We start from the raw sequence: 12,101 nt of genomic DNA on the forward strand, positions 1-12,101 counted from the left end.
TCAGCCCTCTGCTTTTGTGCAGTATGGAGCTTAATGCACCATAACACACAGCAGAAGGAGGCTTTTCAGTAACTCGTAATGGCAGCGCTATAGAGAGTGAAATTACTCAACTTTTTTGGCGTTATTTTCGCACCCTGTTTACAGCAAAACTCGTAATCTAGGCGAATGCTCCTTACCATCCAAGAGCTCTAACTATAATGTACAAGGAGATAGATGTTGACCCAAGGCATATTTGCAATATTTCACTTATACTACTGAAGAATAACTTTTGCTAAGGCTATAAACATCATAGACAGTAATAACGTAGTTGGGTCTAGGCAAAATCAATGTAATTTTTTTTGAAAGGCTTCACAATTTCAAAGCTAGCAAAACTATTAGAGATGCACTGTAAGGATTTAAGGAACTAATGAAGATCTGCAAATTACAGAGCAAAGGAAGATGTTTCTTGAAAAGGAGTTACAACCTTATGATAGTCTTGCTGTCTCTAAAGAGAAGACAAAGGCCTCTATTTATCAAAGTCTGGCGGACCTGATTCGACAGTGCGGATCAAGTCCGCCAGACCTCGCTGAATACGGAGAGCAATACGCTCTTCGTATTCAGCATTGCACCAGCAGCTCACAAGAGCTGCTGGTGCAACACTGCCCCCTGCAGACTCGCGGCCAATGGGCCACCAGCAGGGGGTGTCAATCAACCCGATCGTACTCGATCAGGTTGAATTGCGGCGATGTCTGCAGGCTTGCCAGAAACACGGGGCCTCAAGCTCTATCCGGAGTTTGATAGATAGGCCCCAAAGGATTGAAAAAAATCAATACATTTGGATAAAAACTTTTTAGAGTATTGATCCAAATAATGCATGGTCTAAAAAATTGAAGGGAAAAGAGATGACAATGACGTTCTTTTCTTTCCTATTTTAAGAAAGTAGAAACATAGCAACAGCTGTCATAGATCAACCTTCCAACATCAACAGAATCCCCTGCAAAGCATCATCCAACTCTCTTTAACCCCCCCCTCAAAAAAAAACCCAGAATGTTTTAATTGCAAAAAGGAACAATTAATAAAACTTGTAATGGAAGAAGAAAAGAGAACTCCAACCCCAATTAAACTGAATATAATTGAAGATGTGGTAGATAGTTTTAAGAAAGCATAGCTGCTGGGAGAGTTTTGTTTACTTAGGGATAAATTACAAGTTGAGCGCTATTTAATGCTCCTGTTCAAGCATAAACTTTGCAAGAAGTAATGTTTTTGTGAATGTAGGGTTGCAAGATGAAAGTAAAAATTTCTATATATACCTATACTGGAATATCTATTCATATAAATTTATAGGTATAGATATATATATTTTACATTAACATTATCATATATATATATATATATATATATATATATATATATATATAAATAAATAAATCTATATTTAAAGGGACATAAAACCCATATTTCTTGTTTTATGAATTAGACAGAGCATATAATTTTAAACAACTTTTCAATTTACTTCTATTATAAAATTTTCTTTGTTTTCATGTTATCCTTTTTAAAAAGCAAGGAGTTAAGTTAAGCAGTGTGCAAGATACTAACTAATATATGGCAGCAGTTTTGCAACAATTTTATACATTAGCAAGAGCAAGCACTAGATGGCAGCAATATTTCCTGTAAAGTAGAGCACCAGAAATGTGTATGCTAAATTTGATGATAGAAGTAAATTGGAAACTTTTTTAAAGTTGTATGTTTTAATAATAAACATTACATTTTGTTTCTATGTGATGAACATAGGAATGTAAAATATGCAAAACGCGATTCATACCAGGTTAGCATGCGCTCTTGCATTCTATTAAATATTAAAAAACAGCAACCCCAGACGATCGTTTCAGCTTTCATTGGGCCTCGTCAGTGAGGTGTAGCCATATTCCTCTAAGCACACTGAGCAAGAAGTTCACGTCTGGTTGCCCCTTTTTCCCATATAGATATATAGGTATAAATAAATATATTTTTAAAAATGATCAGGTATACATTGAAATATCTATTATAAAATAAATAGAACATTTGAATAGCCAATAGGATTTTAGCAGCCCCAATTCTGATTGGCTGATTCAAATTTTTCAGCCAATAGGAATGCAAGGGATGCCATCTTGAATCGCGTCCCTTGCATTGAAGATTCAGTGTACGGCGGCGATCATATGAAGAGGATGCTCCGCACCGGATGTCTTCAGGATAAACCTGCTCTGCGCCTCCGGGATCAAGATAGAAGATGCCGCCTGGATGAAGATTAAAGAGGCCGCCTTGATGAAGAGTTCTTGCCGCTTGGATCAGGATGTCTCCATCGGGATGAAGATTAAAGAGGCTGCCTGGATGAAGACTACGCCAGGATTAAGATCGTTCAAGCGGGACTTCAAAAACTGTAAGTGGATCGTCGGGGGTTCGTGTTAGGCTTTTTTTAAAGGTTTTTTGTTTTTTAAATTTGGGTTTGGGCTTGTAAAATTACTAAATGCCCTTTTAAGGGCAATGCCCATACAAATGCCCTTTTTGTGGATTTGGGGGGGGGTGGGGGTTTGTAATGTTAGTGGGTATTTGTATTTTTTTTTTTTCAATAAAAGAGCAGAAATCTATAGTGCAATGCCCTACAAAAGGCCCCTTTAAGGTTTTTCATTTTAGGTTGTTTTTTTTAATGTGTATTAGAATAGGAATAATTTCTTTATTTTTGATAATTTGTTATTTTGTGTAATGTATATTTTTAGGGGGTGTTTTTTTTTAGCAAAAGAGTTGTTTATCTCAGGGCAATGCCCTACAGAAGGCCATTTTAAGAGCCCCCCAAAAGGCCCTTTTAAGAGCCCTTGGTAGTTTATTCTAGATTAGGCTTTTTTATTTTGGGGTGTTTTTTTTTTAAAAGGGTATTAGAATAGAAAAGATCTTTTTTTTTTAATACTGTTGTTTGTTTCTTTTTGTAATGTTAGTTTTTTATTTTTTTATAATGGTAGGTTTTTTATTTTTTGTGATTTTAGTGTTTTTTTATTTTTTGTAATGTTAGGTTTTAGTGTAAGGCAGGTTAGGTTTTATTTCACAGGTAAGTTTGTATTTATTTTAGCTAGGTAGTTAGTAAATAGTTAATAACTATTTACTAACTAGTCTACCTAGTTAAAAAAAATACAAACTTACCTGTGAAATAAAAATAAAACCTAAGCTAGCTACAATATAACTATTAGTTACATTGTCGCTAGCTTAGGTTTTATTTCACAGGTAAGTATTTAGTTTTAAATAGGTATTATTTAGTTAATAATTGTAAATTTAATTTAGATCTATTTTAATTATGTTATACGAAGGGGGTGTTAGGGTTAGGTTTAGGGGTAGGTGTAGGGGTAAATAGTTTAATTTAGGTTGTTGCAATGTGGGGGGCTGGTGGTTTAGAAGTTAATAGGTATTATTTAGTAAATAATTGTAATTTTAATTTAGCTATATTTTAATTATGTTAAAGTTAGGGTGTGTTAGGGTTAGGGTTACGTTAGGGTTTAATAGTTTAATTTAGGTTGTTGCGATGTGGGGGGCTGGCAGTTTAGGGGTTAATAAGTTTATTTAGTGGTAGTGATGTGGGAGGCCAGAGGTTTAGGGGCTGATAACTTTATTTAGTTGCGGTGATGTTGGGCAGCGGTGGAATAGGGGTTAATAACTTTAATATAGTTGCAGCAATGCTGGGGTGTGGCGGACTAGGTGTCTATAACTTTAGTATAGTTGCGGCAATATTGGGAGTGGCAGATTAGGGGTTAATAGTTTTATTTAGGTGGTGGCGAGATCAGGAGTGGCAGATTAGGGGTTAATAACATTATGTAGGTGGCGGTGATGTTGGGGTTTGCAGATTAGGGGTGTTTAGACTTGGGGTTTATATCAGTGTGTTAGGTTTAAACTGTATTTTCTTTTTCCCCATAGACTTCAATGGGGGCTGCGTTACGGAGCTTTTTTTTACGCAATCGCAGGTGTTAGACTTTTTTTTGCCAGCTCTCCCCATTGATGTCTATGGGGAAAGCGTGCACAAGCACGTCAAAACACTGCTTGTTTTATGCACGGTATGGAGCTTAAAATTTCCATATCGCACAAGCAAGCCGGGTTTTTCAAAACATGTAATGGCAGCGCTATAGGGGCTTAAATAACGCCACTTTTATGGTGTTCTTTACTTTCCATATAGCGCTCAAAACTCGTAATCTAGGTGATAATTAGTTAAATAATGTCCACCTGTGTGCAATCTAAGTGTCACATGATCCCAGTGTATATGCACCTGTTCTAAAAGGCCCCCGAGTTTGCAACACCACAGGTCAGGGAAAAAGTTGTGGAGAAGTAAAGATCAGGGTTAGGTTATAAACAAATATCTGGAACTTTGAACATCCAATGGAGCACCATTAAATCCATTGTTAAAAAATGGAAAAAATATGGCACCACATCAAACCTGTCAAAAAAGAGCCGTCCAAACTCACGGACCAGAGGAGGAGGCCATTAATCAGAAAGACAACAAAGAGACCAAATATTACCCTGGGGGAGCTGCAAATCTCCACAGCTTAGATTGGCGTATCTGTCCATAGGCCAGAAAAAAAGAAATTTCTTAAAGAAAAAATAAGCAAAGGCATTTGCTGTTTGCAAAAAGGCATGTGGGAGACTCCCTAAACATATGGAAAAGGGTACTCTGGTCAGATTAGACTAAAATGTACCTTTTGGCCATCAAGGAAAATGCTATGTCATGTGCAAACCCAACACCTCTCATCACCCCAAGAACACCATCGGCAAGGACCGTGAAACTGGTCAGAATTTAATGATATATGGATGTCGCTAAATACAGGGAAATTCTTGAGGGAAACCTGTTTCAGTCTTCCAGAGATTTGAGACTGGGATGGAGGTTCACCTTCCAGTAGGACAATGACCCTAAGCAGACTGCTAAAGCAAGTAAAAAAAAAACAAAAAACAGATGCAGGATCAATCTGGGCATGGGTTTGACAATAGCTAAATTAAAGCAAATCACTTAATTATAGAATAAACATTTTGCAGAATGAAAAATGAATTTTCATACTGACAAATGCAACTTGCTATCATCTATTTATCATCTGTCTATCTATCTGTCTGTCTGACTGTCAGTCTATCTCTTTCTGTATAGAATTCTAACTGTATAGTTACTGTATATACTGTCTGTCTGTATATCTATCTATCTATATATCTATCTATATCTATCTGTATATACAGTATATATATATATATATATATATATGTGTGTGTGTGTGTGTCTGACTGTATATCTATCTATCTATCTATCTATCTATCTCTCTCTCTTACTGTGTATCTATCTGCCTGTCTGTCTCTATACATATATATATATATCCGTCTGTCTACGTAACAACTTAACTTTTGAAACATTTGTATGACCAATGTAATATAAAAAGTGACTTATATGCATCCTCTGACTAGATTCTATTATCTATATGATGCTACTATTTGAAAGATAAATGTTTAGGCTAGCAAGGGAAACTCATAGATGTGTCTTTTTTTTATTGTGTAAATGGTGAAAATTTAAAATGAAAGCAGGTTATTACAAAGGTCATTTTACCTCAAGGCTTCCCAGAAAAAGAAAAAAGATTGCTTTTGTTCCCCCATTGAGTTTAATTCTCTAGGCAGTTAATATCAGATGAAAGGGTAAAATGAAGATGAGGCAATTTCATAATTCAATCACTTCCCTATGAGAGGTGAGAAAACATAAATAGAGACAAGGAGTGTTTCCACACGATTTGCCGTTTACCACATCAAACTCTTCCTGTAGGTCTGTTTAATAAAGTGCCAGACAGCAAATACATTGTGAAGGAAAAGAATGACCTAAACGTAGAGTACATTTAAACTTATTGTATTTTCATAGCCAGATAAGTACAAATTTATAGCAGACAATATGATGCAATTTGACAGAAGTGTTTTTGAGCCCACACTTCTCATTTACTTGATTTAGATGCCTAAAAACTAAAATAGTTTAGCATGCTTTTAAAAGAGTAGGCTTAAAATGCTTTAAATAAAATAACATTAAATACAATATAACATCATTTCTTAATTCAAATGTTAAATTTGATAAAGGTTTAATTAGATGAAATGTTGCTGATATTTATTGTAATACTTAATTTTTTTGCACTGCTGCATGTTCCCATGAAACTGCATCTATGAAAATAGTCATAGAATATTACATATCACTTATCACACTTTTTCTTTTTGGTCCCATGCAGTTTTGCTTTTGTCCACAACATTCCACAGATATTGGAATCATTAAATTGAAAAAGCACCTACCTATCACCAAGTTTTAAAGTGCCATAAAACATGTTGAGATCTGTGCATACGCTAAAAGGGCTAAGTTTGCATAACAACATTATTTAAAAATTGCTGGCAAGTATTTTAAAATAATTTTCAAAAATAAGCAAAATTACTTACATAGCCTCGCTGTCTGGAGAAGTCTGACCCACCTCCCCTTATCAGTTTTTAGCAACAGAAATAAGCATTGCATTTCAATTGAGTGACTTATTTGCTTCTAGGCATGCTCCAGCAGATAATGAGTATTCACTATTGTGTTCTACCAAATCAATGGTAGATATACATACAGCCATAGAAGGAAATGTTAGAGTTAGAGCTGTACAATTCACAAACTTAAAAGAAAGGGTTAATAGGAAGGCACTGCAGTATAAATTTGCAGGTAAAGTAATTAAAGTACATAGTATTATATTTTGTCTATATCCCAACTTGTTTTATGTCCCTTTATGGCAATTTGCTCATTGTATTCCCTTTAAATCATTCTGCACCCATTAATACTGCAGACTGTTCTGTTCATATACTCCCCAGTCCTTTGAAACTGGCACACAGGCTCTCTTTGTATATTTTTAACTTAAACTGCAGAGTTCCGAAAGGCTTATTATGAGTACCATTTTCTTATTAGGCATTTTCATGGGTTCAATACTAAATACCTGTGGATTTCAGTATCACCTGTATGCCGCTGAAACCAAAATTTACCCCTGTATAAGATAGTTCCTCCAATTTACTCATTTACATCACTGGTTTGATATTAGGTATCTGATTCTTCATGTATTCTCATTATCTAAATCTCAACATCTCTAAAACATTGCTTCTCATTCCCCCTTCCACTATCTCTGTCCCTCTGCTCTTGAAAACGTTTTCATTATTTCAACCTCTCCTGCACACTACGTTGGGGTCACATTGGAAACATAACTTTTATATGTTCCTCACATTCAGTTCTCGGCATACAAATGTGTGTTAAATTTGACATCTCCTCACACAACACATAACTAAGATTTTAAACTACTCACTTATCAATCCTGCATTGACTGATGTAGCTCTCTCCTCTCTAGTCTCTCAAACTACAGTCTGTCCCCTCTATAACTCATTGGGGCTGATTTATCATATGTCTGGCCGACATGATCCGCTATAGCGGATCATGTCCGCCAGACATTGGTAAATGCTGACTTACCATTGCGTAAGCAATCATTGTGCATTACCGCCCCCTGTAGAGCAGGGGGTGTCAATCAACTCAATTGTATGCCTTAGTGCTGCAGAATCTATTGGCGCTATACAAATACCTGATAATAATAATAATAATCAGGCTAATTGATGTCCGCAGCCTCAGATGCGGCAGACAAGTTAAGGAGCCTGAAGATTTGCACGGAAACAGGTGCATTAAGGGATGGCCCTTAATAAATCGGCCCCTTTATGTCATATTCTTTATACATTAATCCTTGTCTGTTGCATCCCTCTGTTAATCCCTCCCCTAGCTTCCCTTATCTTAAACAATAAAATGTAAAATCTTAAGAATAACATGTAAAGCCCCAATAGCAGTGCACCCCTGTATATATCTTCTCTTGTCAGCAAAAACAAATCCACCTTTTTCCTCCTGGCTTTCCTTCTCTCTCATTACTTTCTACCATTCCTATTTGCAGGATTTTCTGAAACTGCACCTGTTGTGTTGAATTATCTGCTGCCTGAAGTTGTAAATGTTTCAATTGCCCCCTAAAGGAAATTTGTTCAGGTATGTAAATAACTTACATTAACTTATATCTCCAATTTATTGCCTCGGATCCCTGACTTCCTCACTCAACTGTTCCACTTGCACCTATTGTAAGCATGCAAACTCCCAAGCCCACCTATAACATAAATCTCCTTGCATCAGATGATAACCTATTGAAAGGTACTTACACCTGTATCATTAAGGTAATTCTCTTTTGAAAATATTTTCTTGTAATCATATACGTGTGGTATTATAACTTCAGGCAGATAATTTATCCCTGGAATATTAACTTCTTAAAGCACACTGTGTAAAAACATCAAGCTTATTTCATGTAAGAAATCTCTTCCTCCATATACACTAGACAAACTTTGGCCTTGTCTTTGTCTTAAAGTGATGGTAAATCTAAGCATTTAAAAATAAACTGGAGTTTCATTGATAACTTATTAAAAAAATGGGTGCTAAACTCACCCTGTCTGTTCTGCGGCACCGCACTAAAGTCAGAGCATTTGCTGCCCAAAGCACAGCACTCTTCTCTCAATTAGGTGATGTTTCCACCTCTAAACCAATAGCCGTGCTTGTCATCTGATAGTGTTCTGTATGCTAGCATGGCTATTGTTTAGAGGTGGTAACGTCTCCTCATTGGTAAAGAGCATTGTGCTGAGCTGCCAGAGGCTCCGACTTTAGCGAGCTTCCACAGCAGAGACAGGGTGAGTTTAGCACCCTTTTTTTTATTGTGATCAATTAAACTTCTGTTTTAGTGATGGTAAATCCGAGCTTTTTTTTAAAGGCTCAGATTAACATCACTTTAATAAGGGGACTCCAATGTTTGTTTGTTTTGATTGGTGTAAAATATGCCACACAGTGAATTAGGAATAAAATTCAAATCAACCACACATACTATTTTTGCCCTTGCCACAGTATGGATGACCTTGGCGAGGGAATGTACAAATTAGAGAACTTGATGTACACTATTATGATTGTCCATTCTATTTTTGAGATAAATTATATTTGTTCTTATATTTTATTAGTGTTATTGAACAAATCGTGGTTCTAAATAACTAGTTGCCTTTTACAATTAGATCTAGATGTTTGTATTTTTACTGTTTTCAAAGATGTGTGAAATTAAGAAATACATATATGTCCAACTGCTTCCCTTCAGTCCATCTAGACTCTGTGCTATGCTCTAGATTCTAGAGCATAGCACAGCTGAATCTGAAAAGTATAAAAAAAGTGTGCTGCATATCATGACACTCTACTGACAGAAGATAATTCTTAAAAATAGAGACGCAAAATTCTCAATTTTGGTTGTTACCAAATATATTAATACAATACAGGTAGGCTGGTACTTTCAGCCACCAACAGGCTGCTCATAATAATAATAATAATAATAATAATACTAATAATAGTAATAATACAAGATACAGTTAAACATAAGCTGATACTGACTATTTGGTTCCAAAATTCCACACTACAGGGATATCCTAGAAGATGTAATTGGTGAGAAAATGAGAGATGAATATTAACTGGTCAATAGTATTGGGTGCTGATCTTGGAAAAGGGCACACATAAGACCTTGGCTTCTGATAATTAAGAGTTATATATACTTTCTGGACTCTGGTGGCTTTGATTTAGCTGATTGGTCATCATAAGGATTAATGTACTGGCCACCTTCTGACAGGACTGGCTCTATAATTGAACCAGGTGGGACCGCAGGACACAGACAGCTTTTGACAGGCATGGCACATAGGAAGAGCATATTCCATTTAATAGTGACTTTTTAGTGAAATTGCTCCCATGTGTAATTCAGCTGGGTAACAGCAAGTTATCATATGATCATGTGAAAAATTAATTTTCTGAACTTTAATCCTTTAGGTTACTGACTATGGTTTATGTTGAACTATATTAGACAGATAGTTGAGGAGAATTGTCATTTCATTCAATGTTTTGAGCCAGTTCTGCCTTTTAAGATAATATCTCATATATAACTAAAATTGGTGAGTATCTGTAATATCACTGTGTTAGATTTGACTCCAGGTCAATCATAAAATTTCACATATAGCCACTCAACCAATCACATCAATATCTATTAAAATGGGGTTAGTTATTTAGCAATACTACACAGATTACTATACCTATTATACATTTTTCCAGAATCAATTTGTAACTACAGAATTTAGCCAGCAATAAAATGATATAGTAAAGATTTTAAAAAAAAAAACATTTACATATATTTTCTGCTGACAATACCTTATTGCCCCACATTAACAATTGTAGATTTGTTCAAAAAAAATCTAGGACTTTAGCCCAAACTCAGACGTTTAGTTAGAAACAAAGATGATAAAAGGTCAGTGAACTGGTAATCTAAGAAAGGTACCTTTAGGTGTGGCAGCAGAATCATGCCTGCCCAAATATTTATTTTGGAGATAGCTTTACTTGTCAAGTTACAAAATAAATATACAATATTGATTTTTATGCCAACAATTGATATAGCTAAAACCTCATTCAGAGGAGGAAATAAGTCCAAAATTTTGGAAAAAAAGAGTTGTATTGGATTTTAAAATTGCACACATTCGGCTAGATTATGAGTTTTGTAGGTAAAAGCCTGCAGAGCTAACGCTCCTTTTTTTTCCAGCGCTCACTTTAAACAACGCTGGTATTACAAGTTTTCTGAATGGCTGCATTAGCCTCAGAAAAGTGAGCGTTGAACAAAATTTAGCTCCACTTCTCACCTAAATACCAGCGTTGCTTATGGTAGCGGTAAGCTGGAAAAATGTGCTCGTGCATGATTTCCCCATAGGATTCAATGGGGCTGAGCTGGCTGAAAAAAAACCTAACAGCTGTAAAAAAGCAACGTTCAGCTCATAAGGCAGCCCCATTGTTTCCTATGGGGAAACACTTTCTAAGTCTATACCTAACACCCTAACATGAACCCTGAGTCTAAACACCCCTAACCTTACACTTACTAACCCCTAATCTGCCACCCCCGCTATTGCTGACACCTACATTATATTATTAACCCCTAACCTACCGCTCTGTACACCGCCACCACCTACATTATCCCTATGAACCCCTAATCTGCTGCCCCTAACATCGCTGACACCTACATTATATTTATTAACTCCTAATCTGTCCCCCCCCAATGTCACCGCCACCTACCTACACTTATTAACCCCTAATCTGCCGACCGGACATCACTGCCACTATTATAAATGTATTAACCCCTAAACCGCCGCACTCCCGAGTCTCAAACACTATAATAAATTTTATTAACCCCTAATCTGCCCTCCCTAACATCGCCACCACCTACCTACAATTATTAACCCCTATTCTCCCGCCCCCAACGTCACTGCTACTATAATAAAGTTATTAACCCCTAAACCTAAGTCAAATTAAATATAATTTAAAGAAATCTAAATAAATTTACTATAATTAAATAAATTACTCCTATTTAAAACTAAATACTTACCTATAAAATAAACCCCAAAATAGCTACAAAATAATTAATAATTACATTGTAGCTATTTTAGGATTTATATTTATTTTACAGGCAACTTTGTATTTATTTTAACTAGGTACAATAGCTATTAAATAGTTAATAACTATTTAATAGCTACCTAGTTAAAATAATTACAAAATTGGGGGCGGAGCCAGCTGCCGACACGACAAGACGTGTATTAGGGAGCTCCTGCAGCTAATATACATTTAACAGCTTTTACAGAGACTGATTTCAGCAAACTTGGAGAGAAAGAGCCCACATTGTAAACAAATTCATACTGAGATTGTTTTTGAACCTGATGGGACATTCGCTACATGAAAATTGCGTATACTACCCCGGAGAGTTGTGACTCAGTGCGCATAAAATGGCGGCTCATTCTTATGCTTTACAGCATAAACTAATATCCTGAAAAAGGTTTACAATTTGAGCCTCTCAGAGGAAAGGATCCCTTAGCGTGAGCGGTATATATTTCTAAGGAATCTAACTCGCTCATCACCCTCACGCTTTCGCTATGGCACCGGGAGAGGAGGAATTCTATAACGCCATACAAACAGCCCTAAAAGAGATGGAAGCTAAAATGGCTGCCGG

This window comes from Bombina bombina, chromosome 1, assembly GCF_027579735.1.
Source record: "Bombina bombina isolate aBomBom1 chromosome 1, aBomBom1.pri, whole genome shotgun sequence".
Classification (NCBI taxonomy): domain Eukaryota; kingdom Metazoa; phylum Chordata; class Amphibia; order Anura; family Bombinatoridae; genus Bombina; species Bombina bombina.